Here is an 18,734-nt window from a genome sequence, read left to right as displayed (position 1 = left end):
CCAAGTGGGAGGGAGGGAGGAGCTGCTGGGAGGCGGGAGCGGGGAGGGCACGAGACCAAAAGGGGGCGTGGCCGCTTGGACGGCGGCGGGAAGCGGGGAGCGGGGCGGGCACAGGGGGACAATCAACAATGCCAATACAACAACGTGCAGGGGACAGCATATACAACAATCACAAGGCAAAATACAGTTAGGAAAAAGAAAAGGTTAATCGTACACACGCAAAATGCGGCGGAGGGGCAGGGAACAACGAGGTAATCACAACGAGGCTGCGGGCAGCAGCGAGGCGAGGGGCACACACACAGCTGGTGGCCGTGCGGCGCGGGGGTGTCCTGAGGACAGGTCACCCTGGTCATCCTGTCAATTGAGGTATGGGGGAGTGGGGCCGGTAATAGCACTGGGAGTTTTTTTTTGGGATACACAACGACGCTTCCCCATAACCAAGGCCGTCATAGACACAAGGGCCAACTAATCACCGAGTTACTAGGTTCGGAGTTGATCGAGAGTCTAGCAAAACCTTTGCCCTTGGGGGACAGAAGTGCAACTTAGATATTGGAATAACAGCAAGAGGGCCAGATGGGCAGAGTCCTCAAGGTACAAAGTGGAAAAGGCAAAAACGGGGTCAGAACCCCATATACAAAATGCAACGTAGGGATAGGTTTAGCAGCAATAAGTCATAAAACCACAGTCCATAAAGTGCAAGGTGCTAAAGGCTGACGGGATCTAAACCCTATGGTCAAAAGTGCAAGATGGGAATATGTATAGCAGCAAAAAGGGCATGGAAAACACAAACCACAAGGCACTAGATGTTAAGAAAATCTGGCCCCTAAGGACAAAAGTACATCATGGGAAAACATTTCTTTTTGCAACAAACGGACAAGTAAGCACGGTCCCTGGTGTGCAAGGCACAGAAAGCTATCAAAAATTTACCCCGGAGGCCAAAATGTGACGTGCGTGGTTTTTATTTAGCTATGGTAGGCATGTGAGCAGATTACCATTTAAAAGGTACATTGGACATTGCCCTAGTATTAACTGTTAAACAGGTCCAATAGGGTACAGTCATCCAAGGATAACAATGAGTATATAGGATAAGTCCTAATGAGTGGACAGAGAGATAAAAACACAGTTCCAACAAGCTACATGGGGGGGCACTGCTCACAGCAAACACAGGGGCTGTTGTGGTGGATAGTTCACAGTACCTTTCTGCCAATTCTTGTAGGACGCTGAGACCTGGGCCCTTGGAGTAAGGGGGGTGGCCTTGCCCTGCCTCTTCCTGGCTGTGACTGGCCCGCCCTTGGCCCGGGCGCCGCCCGTGCCCGTCCAACGCTGCGGGAGAGCTGATTGGTTTTTAAAGGCCTCCTGTGGCGTGCTGCGGTGACGCGATCAACGTGCGCCACCCAGCGCCTGCTGGGACTTGTGGTCCTCCTTGCGGGCCGTTCTCCACACTGCGTGGTGTGTCCTGTGTCCTGGGATCAGGAGAAGGAGCGGATGGTGAAGCGTTGCGCCGTTCCCCTCACGGCTGGGGTAAAGTCAGAGCCGGGTTTACTGTAGGTAAAGCTGTTTCCCGCACGGCAGGCTGGGCAGGTGAGTCAGCACGTCCCGTGCTGTGGGAGAGATAATTGATTTTTAAGGGCCTCATGCGGTGCGCAGCGGTGATGCGATCAACACGTGCAATCCAGTGCCGGCTGGGACTTGTGGTCCTCCTTGCGGGCCGTTCTCCTCACGGCGTGGTGTGTCCTAGGATCAGGAAAAGGAGCGATGGTGAAGCGTTGCACCGTTCCCCTCACAGCTGGGGTGAAGACAGAGCCGGTAAAGCCGTTCCCCGCACGGCAGGCTGGGCAGGCGAGTCAGACCGTCCCTCGCTGCGGGAGAGCTGATTGATTTTTAAGGGCCTCCTGCGGCGCGCTGCGGTGACAGGATCAACGTTCGCCACCCAGCGCCTGCTGGGACTCGTGGTCTTCCTTGCGGGCCGTTCTCCTCACAGCGTGGTGTGTCCTGGGATCAGGAGGAAGAGCGGATGGTGAAGCGTTGCGCCGTTGCCCTCATGGATGGGGTGAAGACAGAGCCGGGGTTACTGTAGGTAAAGCCGTTCCCCTCACGGCAGGCTGGGCAGGTGAGTCAGCGCGTCCCACTATCATGATTTGTATCGCTAGGGACACCCATCAAGTTTGTGCCGCTACAGACACCCATCCTACTTGTGTCGCGAGGGACACCTGTATCTTTTGAGGCATGAGGGCCTCCCAACAAGTTTGAGGTGCTAGGACCTCTCAAGTCAATTGAGGTTCCACGATCTCCCATAGTGCCTTAGCAGTGTTTGGACTTCTTACTGCTCTTGGTGTGGAAGAATTGATCACGAGAAGAGGTGTCATCATGTTCAAGAAGAAAAGGTCTTTTAGATGACATAACCTCCTTTAGCTTGTCCATCATGCAGGACCTCATTTCTTTTTGTAGGAAGTTTTTAAAAGAGTCACTTGTGTAATTAGGGGAACTGGCAGTGGCATCGTCGGACTTCATGCCAAACATGGTGATAAGGTAATAGGCACTTAGAAGAAATAAGTTACTGTTGTTGGCTATTGATTTAGGAACCACAGGTAAGCAAGGGTTAGAATAACAAAATACAAGTGCCAAAGAGAGAGTTTTTTGTTTTGTTTTTAGGAGTAAAGAGATTTATGGGTTAATAAGCTGTCATGTGTTAATAAGCTGTCAAATGCTAGCTATATATTTATGACGTTAAAGTCAGCACCAGTATGGGTTAAAAGAATGGTAGTCAATGTTGTCTTCCCAATAATGTATTTCAGGGGAAACCGGGGTGTAATTTGAATGGGAGATTCAGGATAATCAGAAAGGCACCATAAAGCACAACAAAGAATTATCAGTATTCATTCAGTATTAAAGACATCAGGTAACATCATTTAGCATAATAGATAAAGGTAAAGGAATATGAGTAGAAAAGCAAGGTTAAGAAACGTATCTGCTTGCGAGCCGCATTCAAAAGAGGCAGCTCTGTTGTTGCTCATGCCTTTTATTAGTTGTTGTCACTGCATTCTGGAACTGTTTTGCTTATGATGTAAGTGCGGCTGCTTGTGACTGCATTAAAAGATTAATGCCTAATGTAGCCTCCTGTCTTGTAATGAAATTAAGATGCTTTGACTATAAGGGCTATCTTGCGAGAGTGCAGGAAGAGGAGGGTAAGCCGGGACGGGTTTTAGCTTGGCTGATCAAACCAGAAATCAGAGGCTCCCAAATCACTCACATTCGAACCAAAACGGGCTACTCTGTTTATGAACCAGAGGCCATCAATGTACTCTTTCGCGACTACTATGCAACATTATACGACGCGCCCCCCATGCACCACACGATGATAGGAGAACATTCCTAACTCTGGCTCTGCTTAAACGGTTGGACCAACAAGACATGGTATGCTTGGGTGGTCCTATTGACCCTCACGAAATTCAAGTGGCTATTAGAAGCATGTCCACGGGCAAAACTCCGGTCCCAGACGGGCTACTAGCAGAATTTTACTCTGCGTATGCCCTCAAGCTAGTCCCCCCGCCTGGCATCTGTCTATGCAGAATCATTACGACTGGGGCATCTCCATGTGTCTGTTAGGGATGCACTAGTAGTCCCCTCCCATAAAATCAAGCTAGATGGCCCAAGGGTTAGGGATTTTCGCCCTCTCCATGCTCAATATGGATTTTAAAATCCTCAGTAAGCTGCTGGCCCAACGTCTGCTCCCACACATGTCCACACAGACCAGAACAGCTTTATCCAGACGAGAAGCACATCTCATAATTTACGTTGTCTCTATCATATATTATACCACCCTACTTTGCAGCTTCTCCCAAAAGCAGCACTCCTGGCAATGGACCTAGAAAAAGCATTCTATATGATTAGATGGGACTTTCTATTTGATACCATGCAACACATGGGTCTTGGCGATGACTGGTAAAATGGGTTCAGCTTCTTTATGAACGACATACTGCCAGGGTCCGGACAGGAAAAGTAGTCTCCACGCAATACCGTATCTTCCGGGGTACACAACAGCGATGCCCCTTGTTGCCACTCCTGTTTGCTTTAGCAATAGACCTGTTGGCGACACTATTCCGCCAGGGAGGTGATGGGCTGGGGGTAACAGTTAGCAGCCACACACATATTATCTCACTATATGCGGATGATCATCTTATATACCATAACGATGCTGGGAGCGGTGGCACTTCGGCATTGGATATCTTGGATAGGTACTAGCGGGTTTCCGGACTACGAGTTAAAAAAAGTAAGACCTACCTGTTTCCGCTGATGCCGGATGTTCCCCGCCCTGTGGACCTGCCTATAGATCTTAACTGGACTCACCACACCTTTAAGTATCTGGGGGATCCATATAATTAATTCCCTGGAGGATATGAGAGTAGGAAATCTCGAACATGCACTGTGATCCCTTACAGCTTGTGTCCCTTCTTGGTGCTCCCTGCGTCTCCCTAACATGGTGAGAATCTCCCTATCAAAGATTCTTATGCTACCACGCTTACTGTATTTCATTGTTAACCTGCCATTGGTAGTACCCCCTAGCTGATTTAGGCAGCTAGACACCTTACTTAGAGATCTCATTTGGTATAAGAGCCGCCGGAGGGTGTCACTGTTCATACTACAGCTCCCAGTTGAGGAAGGGGGACTAGGAGTGCCAAACTTTGAGCACTACTATCTGGCCTCCCAAATACAGTGGCTGGCAATATGGATAGAGGGCGTGGGCCCGAAGGGCACTGGTTTGACTGACACAGGGGGTCATACACCATTGCTATTAGCTAAAATGCTAGACCCGGCTGTGGTGATTCCACACCAGTCACTATTGCAGACCGCAGCATTAAAATGCTGGAGACGCAGTGTGGCCACACGGGTTAAGACCCCCCTAAATGCGCCTGCCGTACCCCTGGTAGGCCTACCGCACAATGCCCCTAAGAGGATATTCACTCCTAAACAAATGTCTCACTGTATTGCGGTGGGATTGGAGCCTGTAGGGGATTGCTACCACCAATCAGTGCTGGTCCCGATGGGGGACTTTGTTGAAAGCGCTGGATTGCAACCAGGGCAGTTCCTTTTATACGAAGCCCTGATACCACATTCTGTAAACTGTGGAATTGCGGACGGGAGGAGCCCAAGACACAAGGACTGTTACAATCCATACTTATGGTGGGTGGGGCGCGTCACCAAGTGAAATTGTTCTATACTGCACTACAACAGCTGTCATACGCCCCGCTCCAAACATTATGAGACACATGAATGACTGCCCTGAGCAGAGAACTGACAGACGGGGAATTGAAAAAGGTACTGGCATATCACAAAAAGGTCTCCCGAAACACCAGATTCAAATATATATAGTTTGATAAAACACACACAGAACGTACATGACACCTCATTGGATTTGGGTTACATTTGGGGGAGAAACACGCAACTGTCAAAGATGCAACTACAATGGTATGGAGCTGTACAATAGTAAATGGATTGTGGCGTGAAGTATTAGAACAGACGGGGATCACAGTAGGGCGCACGCTCAAACTCACAATAGAGACCTGTATATTGGTACTATTTCCTAGACCACCCAAATGAAAGATACCCTCCTGATTTGTAGATCTGGCTTTAATCTGAGCTCAAAAGAAACTAGCATTAGCATGGCAATCAACAATAGGGCCAGCTATAGCCGAATGGAAAAGAGATGTGACACATTGGGCAAGAGCGGAAGGATGGGGTTTGGCTATGGAAAATGCTCGAGGACTGAGACAACATCCATAGCAGGTCCCTGGAGAGGGGTCCTAGAAAATTGGGAACACCCTGATGGATATCATCATATAGAGGAAGAAGCCAAAACTAGCCCAGATAATTCCGATAACGCGAGTCATACCAGTCTGTAAGTTAGGAGCAAGAGTGGCACGGAAGTGGACCCCTTGAGTTGCAATGTCCCTCCTCCCCCAGCATACCCTCACGTGACAGAAAAATAGGCCTGAGACTGTAGGCCCGTTGCTGAACCTGGCCTTCCCGCCCTCACAAAATATCATTGATAAAAGCTTAAATTGACTCACCACACAGCACAGTTACAGTTATTTGGTTTATTTTAATTAGATTTTTTTTATTATGGTAGTTTTATTCTCCTTCTGAGGTATCCCCTATGTAAAATGAGCTGTGAGACATATAGTTATAAGCACTGAGACACCCTCTCGCTTGATAGGCTGGACTCATACGTGCTGCGTACAACATACTAGAGACTAGTCATGGAATATTGCGGGACTTTCAAACAAGTTAAATGACCCCACATTTATGAGTTTTGTTACGGATTTTTCCGTAATTTGTCTTCAGGAGACTTGGGAGAGGGAGGCTGTGCACATAAACGGATTTCGCTCTTTTCATATCCCCGCCGAGCCATCAGTAAGGGGGAGAAACAAGGGGGGCTTATGTTGTTATATTTCTAACACATCTAAAGTTAGGGTTAAAAATATTGCTGTGGACTCAAAGTTTTTTCAGATGCTTTAGCTTAATTTGGGTGGGTTTGAGACTTTTAATGTTATACATTTTTACAATAATATACCTAAGTGCGAAATGCCCAGTGTCTTTGAGGGCCTCCTTCAAGCTATGTTGAATTTAAACAGGGGTTGTCCAACTGGTAATCGTATATTATGGCTGGGGGATTTCAACTGTTTGTTGTGCCCAAATATCAATACTGACATATGTGGTTTGGTGAATGTTAAAGGTGAACCTTGTACCCATTTTATTCACACACCTTTAGGGAACATACAGCTAGATTCATCAAAGTTCCGTTTTGCGAGTCAGTAATAGCGATTATTAAGGAATCGCTATTACAGACTCGCAAAACGGGATTCTTGTACAAATTGCAATTTATTTTGCGATTCCTACAGCTTCCTTATTTGCGATTAGCTAATTGCTAATCGCAAATAAGGAATAACTCCCCATTCATTCCTATGGGCCTAAAGGCCCATAGGAATGAATGGGAAGACATATCAATGTGCGAATCGCTATTAGCGATTCACATTTTGAAATTGCGATTTCAAGGGTGCAGGGGTGTCCAAAGGACACCCTGTTGCACCCCTGAAATGACATTGGACGCTGGTGTTACGCACACACATGTCCCAAGGACATGTGTGTGTGTAACATACAACTTAGAAAAATGCACTTAAGTGCATTTTTCTAAGTTTCCGCTATTTACCACGAGGTTTGAGTTTGCGGTAAATAGCGGCCCAAAATTGCGAATTCACATTTTTTAAATGTATCATGAATGTTATGTTATGTTATGTTATGTTAAATTTAATTTATACAGCGCACGTACGCCCATGGGCTTCATGGCGCTATCGAAACTTTTGGGAACAGCAACACAACAGCACAACAACATGAAAGTCAGAAAACTAATCTAAGGATATGCCTGTCTGAAAAGCCAGGTCTTAAAGGCGTGTCTAAAATTAAGGAGACTATCGCTTTGTCTCAAGGAGGCAGGCAGAGAGTTCCACAAAGAGGCGGCCAAGAACTGAAAAGAGCTACCACCTTTACGCTTCCTCCTAACTAAGGGGATAGTTAACAGATCTTTGTGAGCAGATCTAAGATTGCGTGAAGGGGTATATTTACACACCAGGTTGATCATAAATTTGGGGCCTTTCCCTTGTAAAGCCTTGAATATAATGCAAACGGTTTTAAATATAGCTCTCTGACCTATTGGTAACCAGTGAAGGTTAGCTAGTCCTGTCCTGATAGATTGCCATTTGGATAGATTATAGATAAGCCTAGCTGCCTGATTTTGGACATACTGTAATCTTTTCAGTTGCCCAGCTGGGAGTCCTAGATACAGACTGTTAGAATAATCTAGGCGGGACAAGACTAGGGCAATGACTGCTTGAATGAGGGCAGAGTGGGTCAACAAATGAGAAATGTTCTTAATCTTCCGCAGTTGGAAAAAACTAGAAGATACAACCGTTCCAATCTGGGCTTTAAGAGATAAATCGTTGCTAAGAGTAACCCCTAGACTCTTGACAGTGTTGGATTTAGTCGGAGGGGCGCCCAGGTCAGGAGGCCAGAAATGAGGCTCCCAGCTAATTTCACTTTTCCCAGGCAAGACCAACTCTGTCTTGCCTGGGTTAAGTTTCAAGTGGTTTAGATTCATCCATCTCTGGATGTGGCACATGACCTGTTGAAATTCCGACACGGCATCAGGGGAATTCAGAGGAAATACCAGTTGCAGATCGTCTGCGTAATTAAAAATAGTGACCTTATAATTTTTCAAAGAGTAAAGTAAGGGGCGCAGATACAGATTAAATAAAAGTGGAGACAGAGACGATCCCTGAGGCACTCCGCAGGTGGACTTTCTCTTGGGGGCTGTGAATGTTCCCAATCTCACAGCTTGAGTGCGGTTGGAGATGAAGGACTTCAACCAGCACAAGGCGGGCCCCCTGAGGCCGGCCTGTTCGACACGGTTGACCAAGATGGCATAGTCAACCGTGTCGAACGCGGCCGACAAATCCAGGAGTACCAGTGCCTGGTGGACGTCCCTGTCTGCTTTGCAACGCAAGGTGTTCTGAACTGCCAAAATCACTGTCTCTGTAGAATGACAGGGACGAAACCCTGCCTGATTGGGTTCTAGATATTCTGTGCTTTCGATAAAATTGGATAGACAGTTGGAAACATGTGCTTCTAGGATTTTCGACAAAAAAGGCAACAAGGAGATCGGCCTTCAAATAGAGATTCCTTAAATGCAATTGCTCGCAAATTTGCGACTTCTATAATAGCGATTTTTGCTTTTGGGATGACGAATCCCAAATGCAAAAATTGCGCTCGCAAAGGGCCAGATTCTCAGAATCTGGCCCTTTGCGAGCCGATTTTCGTTTCATGAATCTGGCCGTTAGTAAATAACTTGATGTCTGAATTGGATCTAGGATATGGGAATGAATTGTGTGTACCTCAGGTTAGTTTTAATCACAAATATAATGGTAGGGGTTTGTTATGGCAGAGTTTTTGGCCTTATTTAGCAGTGATATAGATCATTAGTCTTGCTCGCATCTAGTATAGGTATTCTTAGCCTGTGTTGGCCCTTTTAAGCCCTTTTTTCCAGACCTAGAAGAGGATAGCTGCTTAATATGCCTTTATTCTTGACTTTAACCTGTCTATTGCCTATTGGCTTTGACATATTAGACACTTTGGTATGGTTTATGTAGGTATTCTGACAGAGCTGAGGAGCATTTCACCCCTTTCAGGCCTACAGGCCTAGAGCTAGAGGGACTCCATCTTGATGAAGCTGAGAGGCTTTTTAGGGTAAAGGCAATGTTTATAGTTAAGGCTGTTGTGTGCTAGAGGAAATCCAGTTAGGACTGCTTCTTATCCGAGAAATGTGTTTTTCTCTTGGGCCCAGACGTAACATGCAGAGGCGCACTGCGGTTGCGTGGAAGCCTGGGAGCTGGCACAGGAATTCGGTAGGAGACAGCCCTCCGGTGGAAATTTCCATGAGGGGAGAGGAATCCATATTAGTGAGCTACAGGAGAGGAGGAGTGTTCAGTTCAATTTGGAGGTCAGTCCAGCGTGGTGTGCAGTTCAGCGTGGTGCTCAGAACAGCTTGGAGCACAGAACTGCTGGGAGCTCAGAACAGCTTGGAGCTCAGAACAGCTTGCAGAGAGAGAGAGGATGTCTGCTGGAGCTGCAGAATAGAGTGCAGTTCTTGAATGGAGAAAGAAGGCAGACGATTGCTGAAGATGAGGAGAGAGAAAGCAGTGCAGAGAGCATCAAAGAAGGCTGTCAGCTGGAGCAACTGAACCAGAGGCGTGGTGATGTGGTGAAGGAGGGAGAGACAGAGAGAGCCCTAATCCCACCAGAGGCAGAGAGAGAGCCCTAATCCCACCAGAGGCAGAGAGAGAAATCTTCCTTCTAATAGGTGAGGTAGTCTGAATTAGTTACACTTACACTTTATGTCTAATCTTTTCCCTTTCAGCGGAGTGTTCCTGTTATGTTTAATCCTTCTCTTTCAAGCGGTGTGTTCTACCTATAGTCTTTGTCAGTTCTGTGTAAAGGTTTATATTGTACTAATAATAAATGACCCCATTAATTAGTGAATTAGTGTGCATGAGTTCTTTTATGATAAAGTTATCCTGGCTTCAAGCCAGTTGCTGTTGAGCCACTGATGGATCAAAAAGGGGGGTAGGAGCGCTTAAATCAAGAAATAACTCAGTCACATAGTGTGTATATCTTTATCCCCATACAGTGAAGTTAATCACTCCTGGTAGGTATTACTGTTTGAACAGATGCTACCCCTGATCAGGTAAGTAATAGTGAGGGAGAGAGGAGACTTGCAACCAAGGGACTAAGTTAGTACACCATCCCATAATATTATTGTAGTAGCAGACCCTTAGTGAAGAGACTTCCCCATATATATATATATATATGTATAGGTGTTCATAGGAATGTGGTCGTCGTTGTTATGCGGCGTTAATGAGAGCACTGGGGAGGATTACCAGTGTGGATACCCACTGGATTGTGGCTTGAATAAGTGAGAACACTAGGAGGTTGAACTAGTGTGTAGTTTCGCAGGATTGCGAACAGTTTGGAAAAGGGAGCATTGGGTTCTGCAGGCCCGTGTGTAGACGCACCGGATTGTGTGTCATATCTGCCCTAGGATAGAACGGTCTGGGTCAGGGTGGCCGCGAGACCAACTGATGTGAATAAGTGTGGTGTAGGGTATGGATATCCCTAGTAATCAGTGAGTATTCTTAGTATCCCTATAGATTTAGTGGTGTTCTTAATAATATGAGCTTGTATATTGCGAGTTCCCCATCCTCAGGTAGGTACCAGGTGCCTGGATAGGTGGTCCTGAGGAGGGAAGGTGAGTACGTTCTGGCTGGGTTGGAGGGGCCCCTGGGGGCTGATCCCACCTACTCAGAAAATCCAGCCATTACATTTTGGCGTAGTCGGACAGTTTACGAAGCCTGTGTGCCTGGCCATGTGCTTAGAGGGTTTCCCATGTGTTCTGAGGGAGTGCCCTGAACGCTGGTTCCATCTGGCGTAATGTTGCAGTTTATGTAGCCTGTTAGACATATGGGCTTGAACAGTTGCAGCGTGAGGAGATTGCATTACATCATGGCATTTGGTTTATTGAGGGTGGAAGGAATGGTTTTCATCTTGGTGTTTAAACTGTCAGAGTTGAAGGATGGCATTACATGAGGAAGCCAGTTACATCTATGTGATGGTCCAATTGTATAAATGTGTGTAAAAAATGCTTTGAAATTGCCCATTAAATTGCTTGCTGCATCTGCTTATGCTGTGCAATGTGAAATGTGTTCATTGTAATATGATCTGTGGAGTTCTTTGAATATAGCTCCTTGTAAATATGACTTGTGAATAGCGCCATATTAATGTGGCTTGTGAGGTGCAGGTTCTCATGTTGATCTATTGTGTTCCTTGTGCATTGCGCCTTGGATACATTGTTTGTGAAAAGCTTGTCTTGTAAATATGGCTTGTGAATAGCGCCATATTATTGTGGCTTGTGAGGTGCATGTTCTCATGTTGATCTGCTGTGTTCCTTGTGCATTGCGCCTTGGAAATGTTGTTTGTGAAAGGCTTGTCTTGTAAATATGGCTTGTGAATAGCGCCATGTGGTCATGGCTTGGACAGGGCATGTTATCATTACGTTTGGCAGGAGAGAGCTGGATCTCTCTCGGGTGCTTGGGGATAACGTTTTTGAAAATATGTGTACGTGTCATCTGTAAACGTGAAGAAATGTGATCATGGTTTTCCCATGTATCAATGGACATTGGGAAATGATTCTGCTTGAGCTGCCAAAGGGTTAATATCTTGAGTTGAGATGGCAGTCTTTATTTTTTACATGCTGTCAACATGCATGGTTATCTGACCTGACTATAAAAGTCAGTGGATTATTTGATGGTTTGATTTTGACTTTTTTTTTTTGATTCCTTGGTCTGCCTATGTGCTTTGTCAGTTTCTTGACGGAAAGGTACCATCTTGTGTTTTGCGAAGGGTTCTGTTCATTTCACATTCTTTTTGAAATGCGTCTACGAATTTGTGTGGGTTTGCCTTGGAACTGATGTGGTTATAAATCAACCAGTCGGATTACGGAGAGAGCTGTGTTTTTTTTTTTAAATGAGTGAAATGTTAAAAAGATGGCCCGTTAGAGTGCACGCTACGGAGCTGTTTTCATTAATTATTTCTGTGAGGGGTTTCCATCTAGACAGGAATGTGCTGGTTGCAATAATGATAGGTTCAGTATAATGAATCTTGCCCGACAGTGCATGATAACATGTGCTTTTAATTAGTGGAAGGCAACCATGTGCCTTTGAAAGAAAAAAGTGTTAAAATGTAACATTATTATTTTCCCAAATGTAAATTAAAATGTATGCTTTTATAAATGTGTCAGCAAAACATTAAATTAAATACAATGTTGAAATGTATCTGCATTTTATGTTGTTTTACAAATTATTTCTCTTTTACAATGGACCATGTTAATTCGTTTTTTATCAAATGCAGAATGTATAATCTTGTGTACAAAAGGTAGTTGCCCCTTTCTAAATAAGTGCCCATATTTTAAGTGTCTTGCCTTTAGCTGAATTAGTTGGACAAAAGTCTTTTTAAAAACTGGAGCTTTTTTAATTGGCAGTACACTGTAACAGAATTGTTTTTTTTTTAAATACTAGCTTCCGTTAGTTAGAAAATAAGGCATGAGAACAGACAAGGAATTTGTTTGTCGACCTTGGCAGACCAGCTGGTTTGTGCAGACGAGTTTTTTTTTCCTTTGCTCTGCAAGTTTCGATCACGTCCCTGTTCGTTATGATTGGCTATAATCCAATTTTCTTCCGCGGATGGCTTGTTTATGTAAGGGAGGGGCTGGTTTAGAGAGGCTCATCATATTGCAGTTCAAGTAGCTTCACACTGTAGCGTGGCTCCTGCTCTGAAGGGAGGGGCTGGTTTAGGGAGGATTAGGGTATGTTAGGCCCTGCACAATGTTATTAAAAGTTAAATTTTGAATGTTTTTAATTAATTAGGATATTTTCTTTTCAATAATGAAAGGTACCCGGGGTGCTTTTTAAATGGAAAATTTTATTTTGCAAGAATAATGATACTTGTTCTCTTGTTTCTAGGATTGCTGAAGTTGTGGTTGTGCGTGGGTCCCTCCCCCTTCCACTTCTTTTTTTTTGTTTTAGCTTTTTACTTTCATGTTTTTATTTTAGTTTATTATTTTTGGATGATGGAACCAGACCAGACCAGACCGGAAGGGTGATGGATGGCCGCATTGGAGGAAGTGTCCGGATACCGAGGATGCAGGGTGGTGGCCTACACTGAAGACTTTTGGACTAAGTTATTTAATTCCTTAGCCTGCATTTTTTTGTTGACATCACTACGAGCAGGCCCCACTTTTAAAAAAAAAAAAAAAAATAAAACCCACAACCTTGTTTTATTTGTTACAGAATTTTAAAAGGATTTGATGAATAATCCCTTGGACAAGCAGGCCCCACTTTTAAAGCAAAGAACATGTCACCTATTATAGTTTTTCTGTTTTCTTCAAAACAGTTTTTGCCAATGAAGGACTTTTTTTTGAATGGTGGTGCCCACATGTGTTCCACAGTGTGATTTAAAAGCTTGATGTTACACCAGCTATCTTGTAGAAATGGGGTTGTTGTTTTTTTTTTACTGTTCTTACATTTTCACCTTGATTGATCAAAGGGTGGTTACCTTAAAATTCGGATTGTTCTGGGTGGTGTGTCTTTTAGTATGATTATGTATTAATGTTTGCCCAGACCTTGAAACAGTACTTCTCTGATTTCACTTTAAATTGACAAATGTCAGCAGGTAGGCCTCATTTAGGCCTATTGTTATTTTCATCTCACATACTAGCCCCTACACCAATAGTTTCATGAGTCATCATTAGCTTAAGTTGCCTATAGTACGTAGGGCTCATTTAGGCCCTTTCTTGTTCTCTCATTAGGAGTTGAAACACATTTAGTTCTTAAGTTGACAATAGTAGGTAGGCCTCATTTAGCCTTAAGTTGTCCGAAGTAGGCCCCATTTAGGCCCCTTGCTGTTTTCATTCAACACATAAGTCCCTACATCACTAGATTTCACCAGTTATCATTAGAAGTTGAGGCACATTTAGTTTGAGGATGCTTTGGTTAGTTTCTGTTGTTATCAGATATGTTTCAGCATTCAAGTCAAGGGTGCTTTGATTTGTTTTTAGGTTTGTATTCCCTACAATTGAGTTTCAGGTGGAATTTCCTTGAGTTGTCATTGTTTTTAGGGAGTTTTTTTTTTTAGGTTTTGATTTGTTGATAGTTTGTGTTGATGTTTGTTTATCTAGATGTTATTGTTTATAAGATGTTCGCAAGATGAGGATCTAAGGGTGGATGGCAGAGATATTTAGCAGTGATATAGATCTTAATCTTGCTCACATCTAGGATAGGTATTCTTAGCCTATGTTGGATAGATTATGTTGATGTTTGTTTAGATGGTTGTTGTTGTTTACTGATGCTCGCAAGATAAGGATCTAAGGGTGGAATGTTATGGCAGAGTTTTTGGCCTTATTTAGCAGTGATATAGATCATTAGTCTTGCTCGCATCTAGTATAGGTATTCTTAGCCTGTGTTGGCCCTTTTAAGCCCTTTTTTCCAGACCTAGAAGAGGATAGCTGCTTAATATGCCTTTATTCTTGACTTTAACCTGTCTATTGCCTATTGGCTTTGACATATTAGACACTTTGGTATGGTTTATGTAGGTATTCTGACAGAGCTGAGGAGCATTTCACCCCTTTCAGGCCTACAGGCCTAGAGCTAGAGGGACTCCATCTTGATGAAGCTGAGAGGCTTTTTAGGGTAAAGGCAATGTTTATAGTTAAGGCTGTTGTGTGCTAGAGGAAATCCAGTTAGGACTGCTTCTTATCCGAGAAATGTGTTTTTCTCTTGGGCCCAGACGTAACATGCAGAGGCGCACTGCGGTTGCGTGGAAGCCTGGGAGCTGGCACAGGAATTCGGTAGGAGACAGCCCTCCGGTGGAAATTTCCATGAGGGGAGAGGAATCCATATTAGTGAGCTACAGGAGAGGAGGAGTGTTCAGTTCAATTTGGAGGTCAGTCCAGCGTGGTGTGCAGTTCAGCGTGGTGCTCAGAACAGCTTGGAGCACAGAACTGCTGGGAGCTCAGAACAGCTTGGAGCTCAGAACAGCTTGCAGAGAGAGAGAGGATGTCTGCTGGAGCTGCAGAATAGAGTGCAGTTCTTGAATGGAGAAAGAAGGCAGACGATTGCTGAAGATGAGGAGAGAGAAAGCAGTGCAGAGAGCATCAAAGAAGGCTGTCAGCTGGAGCAACTGAACCAGAGGCGTGGTGATGTGGTGAAGGAGGGAGAGACAGAGAGAGCCCTAATCCCACCAGAGGCAGAGAGAGAGCCCTAATCCCACCAGAGGCAGAGAGAGAAATCTTCCTTCTAATAGGTGAGGTAGTCTGAATTAGTTACACTTACACTTTATGTCTAATCTTTTCCCTTTCAGCGGAGTGTTCCTGTTATGTTTAATCCTTCTCTTTCAAGCGGTGTGTTCTACCTATAGTCTTTGTCAGTTCTGTGTAAAGGTTTATATTGTACTAATAATAAATGACCCCATTAATTAGTGAATTAGTGTGCATGAGTTCTTTTATGATAAAGTTATCCTGGCTTCAAGCCAGTTGCTGTTGAGCCACTGATGGATCAAAAAGGGGGTAGGAGCGCTTAAATCAAGAAATAACTCAGTCACATAGTGTGTATATCTTTATCCCCATACAGTGAGGGTAATCACTCCTGGTAGGTATTACTGTTTGAACAGATGCTACCCCTGATCAGGTAAGTAATAGTGAGGGAGAGAGGAGACTTGCAACCAAGGGACTAAGTTAGTACACCATCCCATAATATTATTGTAGTAGCAGACCCTTAGTGAAGAGACTTCCCAATATATATATATATGTATAGGTGTTCATAGGAATGTGGTCGTCGTTGTTATGCGGCGTTAATGAGAGCACTGGGGAGGATTACCAGTGTGGATACCCACTGGATTGTGGCTTGAGTAAATGAGACACTGAGTGGGAGATCAGTGTGTAGTTTTGCAGGATTGCAAACAATTTGGAAAAGGGAGCATTGGGTTCTGCAGGCCCGTGTGTAGACGCACCGGATTGTGTGTCATATCTGCCCTAGGGTAGAACGGTCTGGGTCAGGGTGGCCGCGAGACCAACTGATGTGAATAAGTGTAGTGTAGGGTATGGATATCCCTAGTAATCAGTGAGTATTCTTAGTATCCCTATAGATTTAGTGGTGTTTTTAATAATATGAGCTTGTATATTGCGAGTTCCCCATCCTCAGGTAGGTACCAGGTGCCTGGATAGGTGGTCCTGAGGAGGGAAGGTGAGTACGTTCTGGCTGGGTTGGAGGGGCCCCTGGGGGCTGATCCCACCTACTCAGAAAATCCAGCCATTACAGGGTTGCAATTCCCTAATCGATTATGTCCTGGCTTCGAGTAGCTTTGATTTGATTGAGTTAATTTGATTGATTTTAAAACGGGTGTAATAGCAATCAGTGACCATTACCCAATTAGTTTTTCCCTTTTGCCTATGAAATTTAAAAATAATCGCCCTGGAGGGGTAAATAATTTGTATGCCCACAAAGTAAATTTAGCAAAAAGAAACGGCTATACAATTAAATGGAACAAAATCAAACCTGCCCAGTTCCTTCAAAAACTAATAGAAAGCAGACAGGAAGATTTCACGACCTGTCTCACTGAAACCAGTGAGCCGGATGCCATTATATTGGCTTTTACAAAAATTTGTGAGGAGACTAATAATTCTCTGGTAGGGCAAGAACGGAAAAGACAAAAAGATAAAACTGAGGGATGGTTTGATTCAAATGCAGTAAAGCCCACTCCGCCCTAAAAAAGCTCTTAATAGAGTACCTAAATGTACTATAGAAATCAGAAATGCCAGAAGTACATATTATGCAACGGTAAAAAGAAGAAAAAAGGACATAAAGTAGGAGGCCTGGGAAACCTTACAAGAAGCCTCCCAGAAAAAAGATAATATAAGTTTCTGGAAGAAGGTTAATGCCCCTTATTTTACCGTTGGCAAAACAGACAGTATTGAAATAGCAATAGACGAAGCCACCTGGGTCAAACACTTCACTGGTCTTTATGAGAAGGATCCCCTGTTGGGGGGCCCGGATGTCGCCATAGTTGGTGATATAACAAATAACTCATCAAGAACATTTCCTCTGAACATTAACTTCGAATTATCGGAGATAGAGGGGGCAATAGCAGCGAGCTCAGGGGGTAAAGCCCCTGGACCTGATGGTGTCCCAGTGGACATTTATAAATCAGAAGCCAGATTATGGGCCCCTCTCCTGACTCAGGTATTGAATAGCTCTAACAAGATAGGTTTTATAACAACCTGGCAGGAAGCGATAGTGATCCCCATCTTTAAAAAAGGGGATCGCCAGGACCCCAAATGTTACAGGCCGATTTCTTTATTGGACTCTTTAATGAAAGTGGCCGGGAGGGTCATCTTAAACAGGCTTCAGCAGTGGGCAGCAGATTCTTGGGTGCTCTCTAAATACCAATACGGGTTCAAAGAAGGACTGGGCACAGTAGAGCAAGGTTTAAACCTAGCTATCATTATTGGTAAATATATGGTCGCAAAAGAGGACAAGTTATTCATGACTTTCGTGGACCTTAGCTTCGCCTTCGACTGCGTTAGTCACGAAATGTTGTAGGGTACTTTACTTGATTTAGGAATCGATCCCTGCCTTATAAATTTTATCAAGGAATTGTACCAGGGCGCAGGCGCTAAGGTCCGCTTTGGTATTAAAGGAGAGTGTACAGCCAATTTTCCAATTAAAAAAGGAGTTGCATACTAGCACCGTTTTTATTTAACTTATATATTAATAGTGTTGCATCCCACTTGATTGATACCCGGCAGGATTATCCCCAAATCCAAGGTAGTTCAGCGCCAATCCTGCTGTACGCCGATGACGCGGTCATCATGGCGCGCACGCAACTGGGTCTCCAAAGATCACTCAACTCCTTTGCTACATATATGAGTTCTCGGGGCTTAAAAATTAACACTACCAAGACCTTTAGTATGACTTGCTCCAAAAAAAGCAAGACACGTTGTAATATTTATTTGGCCGATGCTAAGATAGAAGAAACTAAAACTTTCACTTACCTGGGCATAAACTTTACAAATAATGGTTCCTGGGTTGCAGCAGCAAATGCTAGGACATTGGCTCTCTCACGTGCAATAGGCGCTTTACGCAATTTCGCTATTAAGCTAGGGGGAAGACCAGTAAAAATCCTGATTGAAATCTATAAGGCAAAGTGCGTGTTCACTGTAATTTATGGTGCAGGCTTATGGGGCATTACTGACACCGCCAAGATTCAGGCTTGTGAAAATGCCTTTCATCGTTATCTCCTGGCTGTTTCTAAATCAACCTCCACATATGTTTCACACAGAGAGTTGGGCCTAGTCTATGTGTCAGACCTTATTAAGATGAGCCCAATCCTGCTGTGGCATAGGGTGTGGGTTAAAGAGACAGGGTTAAGTAGGGATATCATCCAGGACTGCATAAACCTTTGAAGGACTGGGCTATTCTAAGGCCCAGCGGTGCCAGGGGACAACACCTGAAACCTTCGTGGGTTACCTGTTCCGGCGTACAAATCACAGAGACACAGGACACTTCCTTCGGCGTCAA

This window comes from Lissotriton vulgaris, chromosome 5 (genome assembly GCF_964263255.1).
Source record: "Lissotriton vulgaris chromosome 5, aLisVul1.2, whole genome shotgun sequence".
NCBI lineage: Eukaryota > Metazoa > Chordata > Amphibia > Caudata > Salamandridae > Lissotriton > Lissotriton vulgaris.
Note: the sequence above shows the minus strand (reverse complement) of the source record.